This window comes from Ctenopharyngodon idella, chromosome 22 (genome assembly GCF_019924925.1).
Source record: "Ctenopharyngodon idella isolate HZGC_01 chromosome 22, HZGC01, whole genome shotgun sequence".
Classification (NCBI taxonomy): domain Eukaryota; kingdom Metazoa; phylum Chordata; class Actinopteri; order Cypriniformes; family Xenocyprididae; genus Ctenopharyngodon; species Ctenopharyngodon idella.
Window position 1 is genome coordinate 11433530 of NC_067241.1, and position 20629 is coordinate 11454158.

The 20629-nt window shown below is 37.3% G+C and overlaps 1 long non-coding RNA gene across 3 annotated transcripts in view; it reads left to right on the forward strand.

Annotated features, from left to right (window-relative positions):
* LOC127505495 (uncharacterized) overlaps positions 1 to 20629 on the forward strand; it is an 81079-nt gene that overhangs the window by 17384 nt on the left and 43066 nt on the right. The gene's annotated exons all lie outside the window — the stretch shown is intronic.

Here is a 20629-nt window from a genome sequence, read left to right on the forward strand (position 1 = left end):
GTTCAATTTAGTCTCATTTACACCAACTCATATAAGTCAAATTGAAATGCTCGCCTGCCATTTCCTCGTTCTGTATATTCAACCACATACAGTGAATATAAGTGGGCAGGGGGTCTTGCGTGATTGTGGGGGCTCAGGAAGCAGCACCTCTGCCTCGAGCCATGCTGTGCTAAGCAAACACGTAATGAAGTTATGCAGCCTTAATGTTTTTTAGGACTGTAAGCTTTCAAACCACAGCTCCGTTACTGCGCCTGGCGGCTCCAATCCAGATGGATACAGTAAAAACACAGAACTCATGCACCGCAAATCAGAATTTAAAACCCCATCAAGATAAATGACCATGTTTACAAGGTAAGATAATCGCGGGGTATAGAAAGAGTTTTCTTTCCGTCTCTATTAACCAGGGCTAGATATTTTTAATTTAGCTCTATGCACAAAAAGTCATCCACAGTGGAGACAACAATGTTGGAAATTATAATAGTTTTGTAGAGTACTTTGACAAATGCTGTGCATCTTGTCAAGAGCGCTTCACCAATGTTAGGGAGTAACTAACTAAAAGTTGTGATGGTAAACCGAATAAGAAAAAAAAAGTCACTAATTTGAGTCCCTGCATTTAAATGAGCCCGGTCTCATTAGAAAAACGTACCTGTGGGAACATTTTCGTGAGTCGCAAAATATGTACCAATACATACATATCACTCCAGTTTCATTGTGAAATGTCCACTGAGTGGCACTTAAAAGCATGTTAATTTTTTGCCGGAACAGATAAACGTGAATATGGTATGTTTTTATGACTTTGGTTTTTATACGAATCACCACAGTTCTGATTTGAAATTTTGTCTGGTGAGTGGCGCTAAAAGTGTAATGCTCCATTATTTTTTAAAATAATGTACCACCAACACTACACCTAAACCTACCCGATAGTGTTAACGAAAGCAAATGTGACATAAAAAAAGCATCCGGAATCGTGCCGTTTTATGTTGTTTTGATCTCCCACCTTTGTGCTCTTTTATCGTGACTCATTTTTCCCCAGATTCATATCCAAGGCTTTCTCATCTTAAGTCCAACTCCGTATCAGCTGAGCTATCGAGCAAGCTTGTTATGTCAGAAAAGAGAAACATATGGAGCTGGTTAACCGATGCAAAGTGCAAAATATATTCGTTTACAAATTGTGCACTTTGTTAAAAAGCATTTTGAAGTCATAACATAATATTGTGCAAGGAGATGTAAAAGCATGTCTTCATTAATCCATAATCTGACTCTGTAATCGTAACTGTGTATGAAAACGATTAAAAGCGCTTGCTGTTTTACTGCCTCTAGTGTTCATTTCTGTTGGAAACTGTGGTGATATGTACGTATTGGTACGTACGCACCTCTTGATGGAAATAAATGTTGTGATGTTATTTTTGGTCAAGATCTTGTATTGACAATGCAAGAGTCGAGCACCCTGTAAAGCTAACTCCAGCATATCCCAAAGACTTTCAATGAATTTAAGGTCTGGACTCAGAGGTGCATCTAAATTCATGTGTGAAAATGATTCTTCATGCTCCCTCCCAACCATTCTTTCACAGTTTGAGCCTGATGAATCTTGGCTTTGTCATCCTGGAATATGGCCATGATACATCTTCCCATATGGTTGTTTAAGAAATGAAAAGCTACAACACACTCCATCAATTAGGATTAAAAGAACTGTTCCCAACACATAACATGCTAGAAACAAAATCACAGCAATAGTGAGTCATAGACTCTTAAGTATTTGCCTATTTAAATCCAAACAGTGACTTTTTTTCTTTTTTCTTTTTTTTTTTGGCCAGGAAGTGTATTTAAAACAACATCAGTTTTATTCATTGATGAATCATTAAGACTGTATTTGTGACTAAAATAAGTGAGGACAACGACATGAGTGTAAATAAATGATCACAGAATTTCATTTTCTGAGTGAACTCTTTTAATGTAAACTTATTTGAAAGGCAGGAAATGACTGATATTCAGAGCAGTGACATGCAATATGTTGTTACTTTGATCGTACCTCTTGCAAAAGTGCATGGGCAGCTATGTGCAATCAGACTTTGTATGCTTAATGAAAACCATAGAGGATGATCCTTAGACCATAATCACATGCTTTTTGTATCACACAAACTGTCCTTCTGTCTTCGACATGGGACAGCGGCCACACTTTTTTCAAATCAAAGGCCTGAAATCAGGCCATGAATAGAGAGAGGCTCTGCATGTGACTGCAGCACTGCAAAATCAGCAGAATTAGCTTGTGTCTCAATTGTAGAAATGATGCCAACTCCATCAGTAAGGTTTCAAAGCACCAGCCCAAGGCTTGCCAGTTCGGATTGAGTCCCTGTGATCCTGGCATGGGGTCAGAAAGCTTGTGGAAACAGTGGAGGGGGAGTGCCAAAAGAATGCCTGCTGCCCAGAATGCCGCTCTGGTATCCAGCCACTCTTATCAGCTGACTGTCACACCACTGTGACTCAGCTGTGTTTGTCCTTACATACTGTACATTAGTCAGGTACTAGACACATGTGACTGTACTCTGTCACATTCACAGGTATCACCACTCTTAAGGCCTTTGCACACTGAGTCCGAAAACTTTGTATGTGTTTTTCCGTATTCGTGATTCTAAAAATTTGTCACGCACAGAGACCTTGCACAGTGAGTCCGATGCGTATTAATGAATCCGTTGCGAAAAAATTTGCAAAACAATACAAAATGGAGTCTTCAAGCAGTGAGAATGATTTAGTTGTCCTCTCTTCCATCCAATCCTGAGATTGCTTAGAGAGAGAGGAAGGAGAGTTTCACCTCATCAAGGAGCTGAGTGATTATCCCGAGCGTTTCAAAGTTAACTTCAGGATGTCAGTGGCTCAGTTTGATGCTTTGCTAGTGATACTGGCACAATCTGTCTTTATATTCTGTCTCTTTGTATTCCACACTTTGTTTGTCATACAGTGATGCTGCTTTGTGCTGTAGACGACGTGGATCAACTTGTCAGATGGCATTCTGGATTTTGGCGTTCGCTTGTAGGGTGGCTCTGAATTGTCAAAACGTCTCTCAAAATGCGTGCCCTGGACGCCTGTTTGTGTAAGACCTTTACACAGAAAATCAAACACTGTATATACATATACAAATATATTATTCATTCAAATACATTTAACCTAATAGCTCATGAGTTCTACAGTGATTCTGACCAATTCACTGAAAAGAATCAGCTCATTTGCGTCATTTGTGAATCAAGCTTTACTGCTTGCACTATATGTTTGTTATGTTTGTCCATTGGCAAAAGACTCCAGTCATCATTACAAGAAAGATTAACAAACTAAACATCTTCAAAGTCATTCGGTTGCAGTGTAGTTGTTGTTTTAAATGGAACCAGTACAGAATGAGAACCGATTCTTGATTTCCCAACCCTACCCTGGACTCCTATTTTCATGTGGCCTCGGGTGCAATTCCTGGGTGCACACCTTTTTGAAAAACAGCTTTTAAACCAATCAAACAAACTGGATTCTGACGTCATTGGACTGTGAGACACAGTAAAAGCTACACCCTCAAACATACACACACATTTGCAGAGACACACGATGCATTTTCTACTTAGTCTTTAACCAACAGAATAGTAATGATGATTACTATGATCCATACAGTAAGCCTCATTCCTGCTTAATTGGCCCCATACCCACTGGTGGGGCTTACGAGCTGTTTTACCTAAACACACTGCTGTCAGCCAAGAGCAATTACTGCTGGGACAGTTTAGGCCGCAGGGACTCAGTGGGGAATGGTGCGGCACTAAAAAATCTTTCAACTTCAATTTAAGCTGCATAAATGTTCAGAGAAACTGAGATGCCGTGCACCGTAGGAAGTAGAGGCTTAGTTTCAGAGTGATTATTTGAGCCATACTGAGTTGCTATAAATCAAGTGTTTTCAAACAGATTTAAATGAGCTGTATTTCAATTCTTGTAGTAACACTTCACAATGTTAACATTAAAGAAAATAAAGTAGAATTTAAGTGTCAAAAGTAGGCATTTGAAAATGACAGAATCGATAAGTCTGAAGTTTCCAACAAACATTGAGGAGGAGTAAATCACAATGCTAAAGATATAAATGGCTTCTTACTACACTCCACTATTCGGAAGGATTCCATTTGTATTCTGGGCGGAACTATCGGTTTTGACTGACCAATTGTCACATGTTCAGTTTAGTTCAGTCCTGCATTAGTCCTCTTTAGTCACTATGTTTTCTAATTAGTCAAGTCCTATCAGCTGTTTCCGTTTAGTAGTCATTATCTGTTTATTTAAGTTTCTGCCTGTTCTGTGTTCATTGTCGGTTATTGTTTGTGTATGTTATGTTTGTGTGTTACATGCTGTTACGCTTCTGCCTGCTTATTATACTAAACCTTGTTTATTGTGAATCAGCCTTCGTCTACCTTCGTTCCGTGACACCAATGGCAGATGCATGTTTGAAAATAATAATTGTTTTTCAATTCAGTTAGACTTTGGTGGCACATAAATTACATACTTAACTTTTAAATTGTATATTTGGAGGAATTCAACTACCTTAAAGGATTAGTTCACTTTCAAATGAAAATTACCCCAAGCTTTACTCACCCTCAAACCATCCTAGGTGTATATGACTTTCTTCTTTCTGACAAACACAATCGTAGAAATATTAATAAATATCCTGAGGCATCCGAGCTTTATAATGGCAGTATGCTTTACCAAACGAGCTGAAGAAAGTGTCTCCATCCACATCCATCCATCATAAACATATTCCACAAGGCTCCGGAGGGTTAATAAAAGCCTTCTGAAGCGAAGTGTTTGTGTAAAAAAAAAATCCATATTTAACAAGTTATGAAGTAAAATATCTAGCCTTCCGTATTCTTCAGAAAGCTTACGCTGTACGTCCTGTGCCTTCCCTATTCAACTTACGGAATTGACAAGACGCCAGTTCAGTTTTTTCCGTAATTTGGATACAGAAGGCAGTCTGGCGGAAGATAGATATTTTACTTCATAACTTGTTAAATATGGATTTTCTTTTACACAAACACATCGCTTCGCTTCAAAAGGCCTTTATTAACCCTCCGGAGCCGTGTGGAGTACGTTTATGATGGATGGATGTGGATGGAGACACTTTCTTCATAATATTTCTATTATGAATCAATCATAATATTTCTATGATTGTGTTCGTCAGAAAGAAGAAAGAAAGAAGAAAGTCCTTGTATACCAAAACTAAAGCATCAGATCAGATTACAAGTCATTTGGAGTAATAAAAAGATCCTGAAAAGGTTATAAAATAATTGGTGACGTCTTCCTAGGGGCTGTGGATTGTTCCATTATATCAAAATGGAAAAAAATATGCCACAACTCATACACTATTAAAATCAGGCTCTTCCAAACTGCACAAATGAACAAGAAGGGCGATTGTCAGAGAATTGACCAAGCAGCCAGAACTCTTTGGATGAAATGGAAGAAACTGTGGATGTCTGGACAATCTCTCAGCATGTCACAGATTTGGCCTCCATGTACGAGTGGCTAGAAGGAAGCCACTGTTGAGGAAGGCCAACATGAAGTCATTCCGTTTACCAGAAGACTACATTTTTGCTCTTTGTCTCGAGAGAAAAGCTCATTGTGGTGCAATCAAACAAACAAAAGCACAATCTTTTCAAACAAAAATTATGTCCAAGTATTCTTTGTATTCTGGAATTGCTCAGACATTTAATTAAATCCAATTACAATATGTTGTATCACCTGAAATTTTTGTATTACCAATGAACTCAAGTAAGTTTAGATTGGGAAGAAAAAAATCAAAGATGTCAAAGATGGTAACAGGGTCACATTCAAAGTATTGATAAGTGAATAATTCTGCAAACAAAAAATATAAATCTTTCATTCTGAAGAAATGTAGAATATTAAACATTAAAATAATAAAATATATTTTGATTTATAAATACCTTGAATTTATTGTTATAAAGATCAAAATAATTTATATAATAATAAAAATATATTGAATTATAAATCATTTAGAAAAAGGTTAAAATTTAGTTTAAAATTTGTGATTGAAGAAATAAAAGGCAAATAAATAAATAAAAAATAAAACAATTGGGCGAAACTCTTCTGAAGGGACTATAAATGATTTGCAGTAACATATGTAATGTAACATGTCTAAAAGTTATTTTTTATAATATTACAGCTTCCAACTGACTAATTTGTGCCAACAGTCAACGTTTTCATTTCTTGCATTGACTAGTAAAATCCAAACAAACTTTGGTTATCAGAGGTTAATAAGTCTGAGGTTTCAGTAATTTTAAATGACAGAAAGGGAGTGGTCTTTTTCTGTGATTCAAACGCCCAAACATTTACAACAACTCAAAGTATTTTTTTAAAATTAGGTCTAATATGTAATGTACCTGTGTTGACGTCAAGCCTAAAAGTCCCTGACGGAAATTTCGCACTGTCTGCCATGTCCCAGACCTCCAGACCTGCATTTCCTCTAAGCCGTTGATGATGGGCGAGGCCGGCACTTTACAGAGACCTGCCTGAGGTGTTAAAGAGCTGCTCTCACTCACAGCACACACCAAGCTGAAAAAGTAGCTTTTAGCATTAACACCCGAGTAATGTGTCACCCTCAATCTCAAAAAAATCGTTCATGATTCAACGCTCCTATTCAGCGTGTTTAAAATTAGTCCCCATCATTGCTGAGAAACAAACGGCCGAGTCACAGAAGTACTACATATATTTCCAGTCCCTCTGACCCTCTCGTGCTTGTGCGTAAACAACCCAGTGTAAGCATGCCACATACCTACACTATAAGTGGCAAGCACACCTGCGTACCTCTGAGCACAGCACATCCCACAGCAGAGGAAGTACATGCAAACTCTTATGGTTGCTAATAGAGTTATATATGTTACATAAACTTGCTGTTTTTTGGCCTTTTTTGTGTTTACCTAATTTCAGATAACCTCAAGGTCTGTTCTAAATGCAAACACTTAGACTGAAGTTGCTTGCTAAATCAACAGTCACAATAGTGGCAATATTGTGAGGAAAGATCAGCAAGTCCTAGTAATTGAACTGTTTTGTTGTTGTTGTTGTTGCAATTTTGTTAAAATACTATTGCAGTTTGATTTGTAGAGACAACTAGAAGCAATTTCTCTGAAAAGTGTAAGCACTTTGGAAATATTCTTGCAGTAACATCAGCTCAACCAATGGCTTAAGTGTGGGGCGGGACTGTCTGTTTGCAGTGCAATGGCAAATTGGAAAAAAGCAATTATTAGAAACTATACACTTCAGATGTATCTATACTATGCTAAATTTACTCTGGCTAATGAATGCTGCATTCACATCATGTCTAAATTACCGTAATTACATGATTCCAGGATTTAAAAACTATCCACTTCTTTATCAAACTCAGAATTATAAATTATAAATTTTAAAAAAGCCTTAAGGCCCATTCACACCAAGAACGATAACTATAAAGATAACTGTTACGATAACTATATTTGCGTCCACACCAATACAATAACGGTCTGTTTATTCGAAGCTCACACGCTGTGGTTTCAAAGTGTGTACAACATGTTTTTGCTGTTCTTTTTGCATTTACATGGCTTTAACCAGCAGATGTCCTCAGCATGTAATGTTTCGAGTGAATAGCTAGTGTAATCGATCTAATCTAACAGTGGATTTAGCTGACGAAGTCAACATAGTGGAATAACGCCTAGTCTTTTTCACTGCAACTTCAAATGAAGACAATGTTGTCGAAACTAGCACTGGATACCTGAAGTCATTTTGTGTTACACTTTTTGCTAGCATGACATAATGATATCATCGTTAATACTTCTCACCATTTATTCCGAGGGTATGACCGATTGTTTTCTATATATCCATTTTCTTTAAAGTATACCTGAAAAGGGGGTTTGACTTGTCAAACAGTGGTGGCTATTTCTGGACCTTGGTGATTAACTTCTCCGCAATGTCGTCTGCCATTTTAAATGCACAAGCCCTTAAATTCGAATGGATTCTGATTGGCTGTCAGTGTTTTATCATTCAACAGCTGGAAAAAATAATTCTGAAAGTGATCCCAGTGAAATCGTTTCTCTATATCATTATAGCTGTGGTGTGGACAGTGCTATTCTTTTACATTTAGAACAATTTTTAGAACTATATCTTTATTGTTATTTTCATAGTTATCGTGCTTGGTGTGAACGGGCCTTTAAACTTCTCTCACATAAACATTGTGATTCGGTAACCTAAGTTCATTTAATTTTAATGTTACCTAGTGCTTTTTCTTCATTCTTAAATGTATTGCAAGAAGGTGGTATGGAAATACATACGCTGATAAGGCGTATGTATCATTGTATCAATTATATGATAATTCAGACATGGCATGAATACAGCATAAGGTCAGCTCAACAGATAATAAAAAAATAAAATAAATGCAAAAATGTGAACTGTGCCATTTATTAGAACTCCTGGGGTGTTTTGAACCAGCCAATATGTGTGTGTGCAGACACACAGATGCGCATAAACACACATGCACACTGTAAAGACACGGTGAAAGAACTCACTGTTTCCACTTTTATTTTCCACTGAATACACAAACCTGTTAAGGGCAAACATGAGCCTCACCTTCAGAAAAGCACAGCATGAGGCTCTTGCATTCATGAGGTGAAAACAAGCAAAAAACAACTCATTTCAATCATTTCATACAGATTTTAGCCAATTATAAGCAGTAAAATTGAATTTCCACTTGATATGCATTAATGAACAAAACTGAAAATGATTGAAAAATGCACGCTTTTTTTCTCTGGCAGAGCACAAGCAATATACAAACATTCACAATCTGCTTTACATTTGCAACAAATATCCCTCACAAAAACATGAAGCTGTAAAGCTTGCTTTGCATGCGTTTAACCGCTCCCCGTTGAGTACATATGCGTGTGTGTGACTGAAAAGCAACCATCATGCAAAATGTTCCCCTGTACAAACTGCACACAGTGGGGTCTATACATTCATAAAAGTTCTTTGAGAGGGCAGAGAGCACAACTTTACCAGCCCAACATACAGCATGCATTTTTATACAGCTTCACCTTTGGCTCGTGATGAGAGCTGTTTTGCAGAAAGAAATGAAAAGTGAATGTAAATAACATAACACAGGCCTCATGTCCCCGAACTCATAAATTACTGTGAAAAGCAGCATTTTATGGGCATTCTTTTGGCCTATACAAAACAGCCCCCATCCACCCTCACACAGAATGGGCCTCTTTCTCTCTCGCTTTCCTTCCAACTGTTACGTAACTGGGATTATTATCACCTATCTTTGATGTGAAGCGAGGAAGGAGGCGGAGCTTCTCTAGTCCCTCAGTTTCATTCTTGTTTATGGTTACTGTTGTCACAGTGATAGTAGAATCCCTCTGTCTGGGTCTTTAGTGCTTTTATATCCTTGCTCTGTGTTTTTCTGACTGGTTCTCGAGGGATATTGGGTTTCTGTGTTGTTTTTCTCTGTACACCACTGTAGCTGACAAACTTTTTTCCTGTTTTTTTTTTTTGTTTTTGTTTTTGTTTTTTTCACTTCATATTTCCATTTCACACTTAAGTCTTTTTCCTAATCAAAATTTAATGAGTGATAGAAAGAAATGAAAAACACACACATTCTGAGGTATTGACAAATGAAAGCAAAAGAGATTTTCTTTTTCTCCCAGTCAAAAATGACTGTTTTTTTTTTTTTTTTTTTTCAGTGAAATGAATGTACTATATTTTAGTTTGATAATATTTTTTATTTAATATTTTGTATTTTTAGAGGATTTCATGGTACTAAATTATATTTACGCTGTAGTTATAATCCATTTAGTGACTTTTTGAGCATAGACCTGAAAATTAAATTTCCAACTTAAACTGTCATAAATTTTGAATGCTTTTGTAGCACAGATTTAATTTTGGTCTCTTTTTAAAGACGACTTGGCAAATTGTTGCTAAATTGAAAATTAAAACTTAAAAAAAGTTACCAAATTTTACGTTTATTGCTATGAAAAATGCACAAAAATACTATTTTAAAATTGTATATAAAATATATATTTTAAAAAACACATTTTACTCTAAAACTGCAAGAAAATCAAAGCCATAAATCTAAACAAGTTGTGTTCCAAATTTGAGCTTGATATCTCAAAAAATTAGCTTTCAGTAAGATTTTGTTTTGTTGCAGTACCAAAAGTTTTCACTAGATGAAATTCGTCTCCTATTCATTTCCAATGAGGAGCATAAGTGTGACTATTTTATTCAGGACCATTAAACCTATTTGAATCATGTCCATGATTTTTTGTGTGTGTGTGTGTGTGTGTGTTCACATAGCAAGTGCCAAAACCTTTACCAAGTTTCGTACCATTCCGATGAAGTAAAAAAAAAAAAAAAGTAAAATTTTTCGTCCGAAGAGCACCAGAGGGTTAATATTGAGAACGATTTTTAGAACTTTATATTTATCGTTATCTTTATAGTCATCATCCTTGGTGTGAACAGGCCTTTATGCAGGGTTTGTTCAGATTGGTAAACCAAAGTAAAAGCAACAGTCATAGTACAACTTGCCACAGCAAACACTTCTAAAAATGTAGGTCATCCATAACAGGGATCATTTATGAATATAGAAATACACTGCTTAATACATGGCTGTGTTTACTCTACAGGCGAGCATATCTTTTTTGGGGAGAGCGACTTTTTTTAACAACCGAAATTGGGTTTGTGGTAACTCAAGTGAGTTTATTTACGAAGTAAGTTTATTTACAGTTTGAATTTGATTTTAATCCTTGCGGTGCCGCTTGTGTGATTTTCACCACACCTGAACAACTTGTAGGTAAATGCTTCACCGAGCTGGGAGTCTATGAGGATCCTATGGTAATAATGTAATTAGGGAAAATTCAAACACTTAACAGTCTTTATGTTAATTTATTCAAGACACCTTGTTCTCAAAGTCTTCTGAGGACATGATGGGGCCACACCATACAGCATGTTTACAGATACTAGCGCAGCTTTTAGTCAGACAACGGGCCTCACAGTACAAGCACTGTGTGAACTGAGAGAGAGAGAGAGAGAGACAGATGGGGAAAAATGCAGTGAGAAAAAAAACAAGGACATACAGAAAAAGTAGCATGTGGGTATCAGTGAAATGGCGGAACAGAATACTGTTGTGAGGAGTTTTGGCAAAGTGCCAAAAGCCCCGGTGGCCACAGATTGAGCCATGCTGAGGTGACGAGTCAGCACTGGGGGGCAGCCAGGAAAAAATAAAACCAAGCTATATTTATAGACTCCTTCATAGTTTGACAAAGATACCCCCATAAAATGATTTTACATGCTTTTACTTCCTGTTAAAACAGGAAGTTGGGATGGGACATATAGAAGGGCTTGTCAGTTATTTGTTAAATATCCAATAGCTTTTTAGTTATGTGCTATGAAGGGGAGGGACATTCTCATTCTAGAAAGAATTTTATTGGATAAAAACCCGAGTAGTGCAGTAGGGAGTTATTAATGGTCGGCTTTTCCAAAAGACTACGTTTGTATTTTTACTGAATTATAGCTGATTTTTAAAGGATTAGTTCACTTTCAAATGAAAATTAGCCCAAGCTTTACTCACCCTCATGCCATCCTAGGTGTATATGACTCTCTTCTTTCTGATGAAAACAATCTGAGAAATATTAATAAATATCCTGACGCATCCAAGCTTTATAATGGCAGTGAATGGGGGTCACTAGTATGAGCTGAAGAAAGTGCTTCCATCCACATCCATCCATCATAAATATGTGCTCCACACAGCTCCAGGGGGTTAATAAAGGCCTTCTGAAGTGAAATGATGTGTTTGTGTAAAAAAAACTGGCGTCGCGTCAGTTACACTTTTTCTGTAAGTTGAACAGGGAAGGCACAGGACGTAGCGTAAGCTTTGTGAACTGCAAGAGTTTTACACTTTCTGCGTATGTTGAATACGGAAGGCAGTCTGGCGGAAGCTCGATATTTGACTTCATAACTTGTTTAAATATGGATTTTTTTTTTACACAAACGCATTGTTTCGCTTCAGAAGGACTTTATTAACCCCTCGGGGCCGTGTGGAGCACATATTTATGATGGATGGATGTGGATGGAAGCACTTTCTTCAGCTCATACTAGTGACCCCCATTCACTGCCATTATAAAGCTCGGATGCATCAGGATATTTATTAATATTTCTCCGATTGTTTTCATCAGAAGGAAGAGAGCCATATACACCTAGGATGGCTTGAGGGTGAGTAAAGCTTGGGGTAATTTTCATTTGAAAGTGAACTAATCCTTTAAGTACATTACACTAGCCTCAAAGCTAACAGAAATTGACAGAAAAGACACAAAACTTACGTTACCAAATGTGACAGTATAAATAAGTAAAACCACTCTAAAGATGATGACTAAATAAAATAAAATAAGGCACATTTTTGCAGTGATGTAGGGATATAAATCATTCAAATGAAGCAATAAGTAAAAAAGCTGACATTTAGTAATGGCATGCAAAAATCTGTTCTTAATCACTATATTTGTCTTGTTTTCCATTTGAAAATCCTTAAGACAAATTTACTTGAGAAGCACAAATTAGATATTAAGACTTCTTTCTTTCAGACAAGACATCCATTTGCTGATTTTTCCTGCATAGCAATTTGGGAGAAAAAAGAGGCTGTAATCGTCTTCCTTTCATTTCATTCATCTCACTGGGGCCAGAGTGAGTCGGAGGGTAGTTTTCAAGGAACTGTTTTTCATAGCGCGCTTTGCCAGTCCTGTATTTGAGAGCGAGTTTTTGCACGGTCCCTAACTGAGCCAGAACGTGCTTGTTTTGAAATGTGTGGAGTGAAAGACTTGTGGAGCGTGTTTGGGCATGGGAATACAGGGGCCCCACAACACCCCTCCAAGCGATGAAGGGCCCCAGCAACACCCCCCTCCCATTTTTGAGGAGAGACAATCTATGGCCCAAATGGAGCTTTCGATGTGTTAGCTGTGCTGTATTGTTCTAAGGAAATGTGACTACCCTCAGTGTTTACACTCTCTCTACGACCCCCTCTGTGATAAGAATAATATATTCTGATCATGAGAGACGGCTCCTTGGCTCTCGATTGGCCCAGTGCGATGACATCACATCCATAAAAGCATGTTAAAGGAGCTAAAAATATTTTTTAGAACAGCCTTGGTTTTGTACCTTTTTGTCTCAAAGACGTGCAGAAAATGTACCTTACACTCTGTGTGGATACTGTGTGTCACATTCAAAATGGAAAATTTAGATACATCTGAAAGGCCACTAACTCCTATAAGTGATCTGTATAATGCCTTGTTTTATTTTTAAAAGCAATGGAGCAGACATGTGAAAAACGGGAGTAGGAAGGAACCACAAAGGGCCTTCTGGTGCCCTTTCATAGCCAAAGACACAACAACACTGATCTAATTTGATGTGTTTGGCAGTGACAGGGCTGTGGAGGGCACAAAATGTACCAGTGTTCTCTCTCGCTTACAAAAACATGTGAAGACAGACAGACGCACATAGGTATACTGCAAGTTTAATCATTAATTTGTCCAAGAAATGTTTTTAGGACTACATTCACATCAACATCAATCAAACTCCCCAAATATGATTATAAAGATTATGATCATTAGCAAAACTAGCACACAAAAACGCAAGTGTTATGAGCCATACATGCTTTTAATGCTATGTATATAAGTGAACGTTTATGTAGATACAGTACACAAACATACACTCACTGGCCACTTTATTAAGTACACCTTGCTAGTACTGGGTTGGACCCCCTGTTTTGCCTTCTGAACTGCCTTAATTCTTCGTGGCATAGACCATATTAACATGATAGTATCACGCAGTTGCTGCAGATTTGTCGACTGCGCATCAACGATGCGAATCTCCCGTTCCACCACATCACAAATTTTGTCTAATGGATTGAGGTCTGGTGACTGTGGAGGCCATTTGAGTATAATGAACTCATTGTCATGTTCAAGAAACCAGTTTGAGATTATTTGAGCTTTGTGACATGGTTTTCCTGCTAAAAAAAGCTATCAGAAGATGGGTACACTGTGGTCATAAAGGGATGGACATTGTCAGAAACAATACTCAGGTAGGCTGTGGCATTTAAATAAAGCTCAATTGGTACTAAGGGGCCCAAAGTGTGCCAAGAAAATATCCCCCACACCATTACACCACCAGCAGCAGCCTGAACTGCTGCTACAAGGTAGGATGGATCCATGTTTTCATGTTGTTTATGCCAAATTCTGACCCTACCACCTGATTGTTGCAGCAGAAATCGAGACTCATCAGAGCAGGCAACATTTTTCCAATCTTCTATTGTCCAATTTTGGTGAGCCTGTGCGAATTGTAGCCTCAGTTTCCTGTTCTTAGCTGACAGGATTGGCACCCGGTGTGGTCTTTCTGCTGCTTCAAGGTTCGACGTGTTCAGAGATGCTCTTCTGCAGACCTTGGTTGTAACGAGTGGTTATTTGAGTTACTGTTGCCTTTCTATCAGCTCAAACCAGTCTGGCCATTCTCATCTGACCTCGGCATTTTCACCCACAGAAGTGCCGCTCACCGGATATTTTGTCTTTTTTGGGCCATTCTCTGTAAACCCTAGAAATGGTTGTGTAGATCAGCAGTTTCTGAAATACTGAGACCAGCCCGTCCGGCACCAACAACCATGCCACATTCAAAGTCACTAAATCACCTTTCATCCCTATTCTGATGCTCAGTTTGAACTTCTGCAATTCTGCTGCCATGTGATTGGCTGTTTAGATATTTGTATTAAGGACCAGTTGAACTGGTGTACCTAATAAAGTGGCTGGTTAGCTGGCAAACTGCATTAAATGGCAATATATATAACTTTCCACTTAATGGAGCCAATAGCTGAAACATTTTGTAATTTTCTGCAACCATTACAAGCTAAAACAAATCTTTATCATATGATAGCAACTATATTATACTGAGGGACCCTTGTACCCCAGATGCCCTTAACAAGAGAAAAACACTGTTGTTCCAGTACTGACCCAGCAATACGCAAACACACACAAACAGCCTGTGGCCTACTTCATCATTCTTTGAAATCAGCTTGTTAGAAGCTGATGAGGTCGACTATTTCTGACAGAGTGAATTAAACAGGATGCAATCAAAGTGTACCATTATCTATTCAGTGTTTTCTCTGGCTCACATTCTATTTTGGGCACAAAGACTTATATCCGGAATTCATTCCTTTTGAAGCAGCACAAAAGCAAAATCTTTGTTATGTTGGCAGTACTTCGGGATAAGACAGATCAGTTCAAACAGGGACTCATTAAAAAAAATGCAATAACAAGCATAAATTAGTAAATTGCAAAATTATGTAACTGATATGAAGCCCCCAGATATAAAGAGTACCAGGAGCCTAATCTTCTTTGCAAACTTCACAATGAGATTGTAATGTAATACTATATGGGTGGTTATTATAAAGAAATAAAAAAAAAAAAAAAAAGTGAGGTAAAATTTGTAATACTATTAAACTGGTATTTATTGTCAAGATGTGGATTTCCTAAATTTGTTTTTATTATCCATTAAAAGTGCACTGAAAAATTATGTTTAAAAAGTTTCATGCAAGGAAATAAACATTACTTCTGAGAAAGTTAAAGAATCCAGTCCTATTAGTGCCCTAGAAATAACTTTTTAGTGTAAATGGACATATGGCCCTTTAACAGCCAATGCCATGTTAAGGTCACATCATGACCTGCCAGGTCATTCAATTGAACGAGTTAGTACTACTAATAATAACAGCAACAAAAATATGTTTGCTTTATATGGGACTTTCAGCCAGTGTGCAAGCCACATCATAATGCAGAAACATAAGTTGGGTTGGGTTCAATCCAAAATGTCTGTTTCATTCATTTTTGTAGTATGAGACAACAACAAAACAAAAAATATACAGCTTCGGTATGAACTGGGCAGCAGTTAGTAAGCAAACCTCATGCATCCACACTGACAGGCATCAGTATAAAGTTCAAAACCACTGGGACAAAAGAGCCATTGAAATGTAAACAAACATATTGAGTGAAACTTTAAAGTTGAATTACATAAAATGAGGGCAGCCATTTTGAAATCAAATGACTAGCTATGTCTTACAAAACCATAAGGCCAACTTACCACAAACTCCAGTCTCTTCAAGAGAATGTGAACTGTTCATGTTTTGCACAAGCCAACCTGCTGTAAAATCACATAAATGTGTGGATTCTCCAGACCTGGCGGGTGCAGCAGAGAGGCTAATGCTGCTTCAGACAACACTGAGCTCCTGTTGCAACTGACTTTGTCAACTGACAACGTTTTCCTCCATCCACAACGAATAAGCACCTAAGATTTCACAGACTTAACTCTGAAAACAAAACAGATTATACAGTTGTGTCATTTATTACTCACCCTCATGTTGTTCCACACCTGTAAGACCTTCGTTCATCTTCGGAACACAAATTAAGATATTTTTGATAAAATCCGATGGCTCAGTGAGGCCTCCATTGACAGCAAGATAATTAACACTTTCAAGTGCCCAGAAAGCTACTAAAGACATATTTAAAACAGTTCATGTGACTACAGTGGTTCAACCTTAATGTTATGAAGTGACGAGAATACTTTTTGTGCACCACAAAAAACAAAATAACGACTTTATTCAACAATATCTAGTGATGGGCAATTTCAAAACACTGCATCATGAAGCTTCGAAGCTTTACGAATCTTTTGTTTCGATTCAGTGGTTCGGAGTGTGTATCAAACTGCCAAAGTCATGCCCCTCAGTGGTGAACCATTGAAATTTCGAAACGTTTTTGACGTAACGAAGCCTCGTTTACTGAAATCATGTGACTTTCACGCTCCGAACCAGTGTTGCCAACTGCTTTCAATTGAAAGTAGCTAAAACTGGTAGCTAAATGTCACTAGATGACATCATAATGGCAAATTCATTGATCTATGTAAATATAAATAGAGATCAGTGGGTAAAATAAGAATCTAGATAAAGTTTGTCCAAGAAGTTGCTAGATTTGTCCCTAAACTTTTGAAAAAAGTCTCAAAAGGGGCAGGGAAGTCAGTAAATCTAGTGACGAAATCCCTAAATTGGCAACACTGCTCCGAACCACTGATTCGAAACAAAAGATTCGTAAAGCTTCGAAGCTTCATGAAGCAGTGTTTTGAAATCGCCCATCACTAAATATTGTTGAATAAAGTCGTTTTTTTTTGTTTTGTTTTTTTTGTGTACAAAAAGTATTCTCGTCACTTCATAACATTAAGGTTGAACCACTGTAGTCACATGACCTGTTTTAAATACGTCTTTAGTCGCTTCCTGGGCATTTGAATGTGTTAATTATCTTGCTGTCAATAAAGGCTTCACTGAGCCATCGGATTTTAATCAAAAATATCTTAATTTGTGTTCCGAAGATGAACGAAGGTCTTGCGGGTGTGGAACAACATGAGGGTGAGTAATTAATGACAGAATTTTCATTTTTGGGTGAACTAACCCTTTAAAGCACAAACCTTGAAATTTTACGTTTTTGCAAAACCCCATTTTTACTATATCTTCCTTAAAAGCACTCATTAAAAGCCTGCTAACCTCTGAACAAAAATTCAGCGGCATGAACTGACTTATTTTGCAATGCAGAAGTAAGTTGTTTTTTGTGAATACACCAGACTTTCAATTCATTAGCCACTATATGTAAATAACTAAAAGAATAAGTGCAGTAAACGGTAAAACTATTTACGCTACAAAATAGTGTTTATGATTACGTTAATAAATTAAAGTACGTCCCTACTATACAGTAGGTGAAAAGCAGTGTGTGACAAAATAAGTATGTCCAGTTTAACAGTACTCATAAAAGAGTAGGCAAAAAAGTACCACTTTTTTCTGCGAGATTCTGAAGTATGCATACGATGGTCACTTTACTGTCCCATGATGCCATGGGAGAGGATTTGTGAATGGCAGTGAAGTGACGGATTACATACTACACACTGAATAAACAAACCTATAGAAATACTATAGAATACTATATAGAACTTATTCAAAATAAGTACCTACTCAAGAAAGTATGCGATTTCGGATGCAGCCATATTGTATTCAGTGCACATTGGAAAGCTGAAAGGGTCAAACCTCATGTTGTGTTTTAAAAAGCACATAGCAATGAATACTTCTAATCTTTGGGCAAACCTGAGGTTGTACCTAATTTAGGTACTTTTTATTTCATAAAAATAATCAATATTTAATCAAAGGGTGGGTCTGGCAAAGCTCTGAATATCCACTGACACTAAGGCCGTCTCTGCTCTGTTCAATGGGCCTGTAAAACGGTTCAAGATGTTGCCCATCTGTTCTTTGGACCATTGATCACAGATCACTAGCTCACAGCATGGAATAAATTCAGCAATGGGCCCGATTAGGCCTGCAGATATGACTCAGCATTCATGCTATTCAGGGAGTATGAATACGACGCACACTGCTTCAGCAGAGAGATCCATGATGGTGACATACAGCTGCAGGCGGCTTTTATGAGATCAGCAAAAAATTGGCAACCACAAACTCACAAGTGAAGCAAACGAGAAAAGCTCTCATTGGACATAGGAGTGTTGTTCCACTGCACTTAGAAAGAGCTTTATTTAAGGTTTGCGCTGTTGAAGAGAGCCCATTGTATAATGTTACACAACACTGAGTAATTCTCCTCAGGCTCGTTGGCACAATTGCTCAGTTTCTTTCTAAATTGTGTCTCTGTGTTGGTGGTTCAAGACCTGATTATACGATCAGTAGTTTGTCTTGAGGGAATACACTTTTACTACTAAATTCTGTGTTGATTTTGGCTTGTTTCTACCCATTGGCAAGCAGAGCTATTGTATACATGCTTAGATTGGAGTATTCCATCTTTTGGTGAAGATTTATGAGATTGATTTATGCTATTTTAGTTTTTTTGCCAAGTGAGTGTTGGCAGATTATAAACTGTTCAAAATAACTTTTCATTACCGTAATGTTTGAGGTACATGTGCACATATAAACACAGGGTTTTTTTTAATTTTCTGAAGAAAATATTTAAATTTTTTAGCATGTTGTTAGTGGCTCTGGTTTCATACATGTTATCACTTGCTAGGTGAAAAGTCTAATCACTTCAAAAAGTACTCAGATGCACAATTTGAGGTATCATTTACACACTGAAGTTTAATACTTAGAGTTAACGCTTTTGTATAACCCTAAACCCTAATTATGAGCATTAGTTATAGTGACATTTGCCTTAGCACTAAAAATACTTTTGGAAAAACTTCAGTTGCATTCTCAGGAAATATCATTGAATCCACATTGACAATTACAGAGCTTCAAAATCTTCAGTATCAACTGACAAATCATCAAAAGACAGTGTCCTCTTTAGCCTGCGAACTCTCAGTCCATTTCTGAACTGAGATAGATTGGCGTTCCACCCCAATGAAATCCACATGCTTTCCTCGACAGGCCACGGTTACCTTACATCAGTTAAAGATGCATTTAATGACCCCAAAAATATTGACGTCATAAATATCTGCAGCAGTGAAATGGGGTCAAGAAACATAGACATGTTCATGGGCCTCGATACACTACCATAGTAAAGATGGTCACTTTACTGAGACAAAAAACCAGGAGCAAAGGAGAAAAATTTGTATGCAGAAAAAAAAAAAAAAGTCAAAATATACAGATACGGACATTGAATGGCCATCAATGGAGAAAGATGCTTCTTCTAGCCAAATCTACCAGCAGGGGGTATATTGGCTCAATCTATGGTATGAGTTTGGGGGTGGGGCTATCAGTTTAGCTGACCAATGGGAGACAGGGAGAATATTCAGGAAACATGCTTGAAAACAATCACTATTTTTGCAATTCTCTTTGGTGAATTCACACTTCAGCTTTAGCAATTCTTAAAAAATAAATTTAAAAGAAAATCAAGATTTCTAATCTTCTAACTTTTAAGAGCAAATAACACCGTGCAGGACTTTCAGATTGTACTCATGTAACACTTTGTGACAAAAATCTTTATCAAACTGAATTGTCATCATCATCCAGCGAGGTGAAAATGTCCCTATGAACCATTTATCTGCCAGAGAGCGGACTGTTTGGAAATCATTTACGTCATTGCTACCTGAACACCAAAGGTTCACGGAGACAAATATTGATTGAATCTGAGCTCTTACCGTCACTGTAAACACATGATCGATAACACAGAGAACTGAGAGAAAGTTGTGTCTGGTCAAGCCAAGCAAAACTGCGTCAGAAAGCGTCAGAGGTTTCTGTTTGTTTAAATTACATTTCTTTATTTTAATAACTGATATGCCTTACCAACTAGTCTCAATACATACATTCAATACAAAAGACTTTATTTGCCTTTAAAACTTTAAGTTTTACACATAAATTAATATTACTTTAAAAATATGAATAAATTAATCATGGCTGATTAATATTAAATGATTTCTTTCCTTAATAGCACACTATTTAAAAAAAGTTTTAAGATTTGTACAAACTCTAGCTGACTAAATCCATATTAAGTTGTAGGTCTCCTGTGTGTAGACTGAACCACAGATAACAGTGTTTTCTAGAGCTGTTGATATGTTATTCTAGTCTAGACTTTGATTC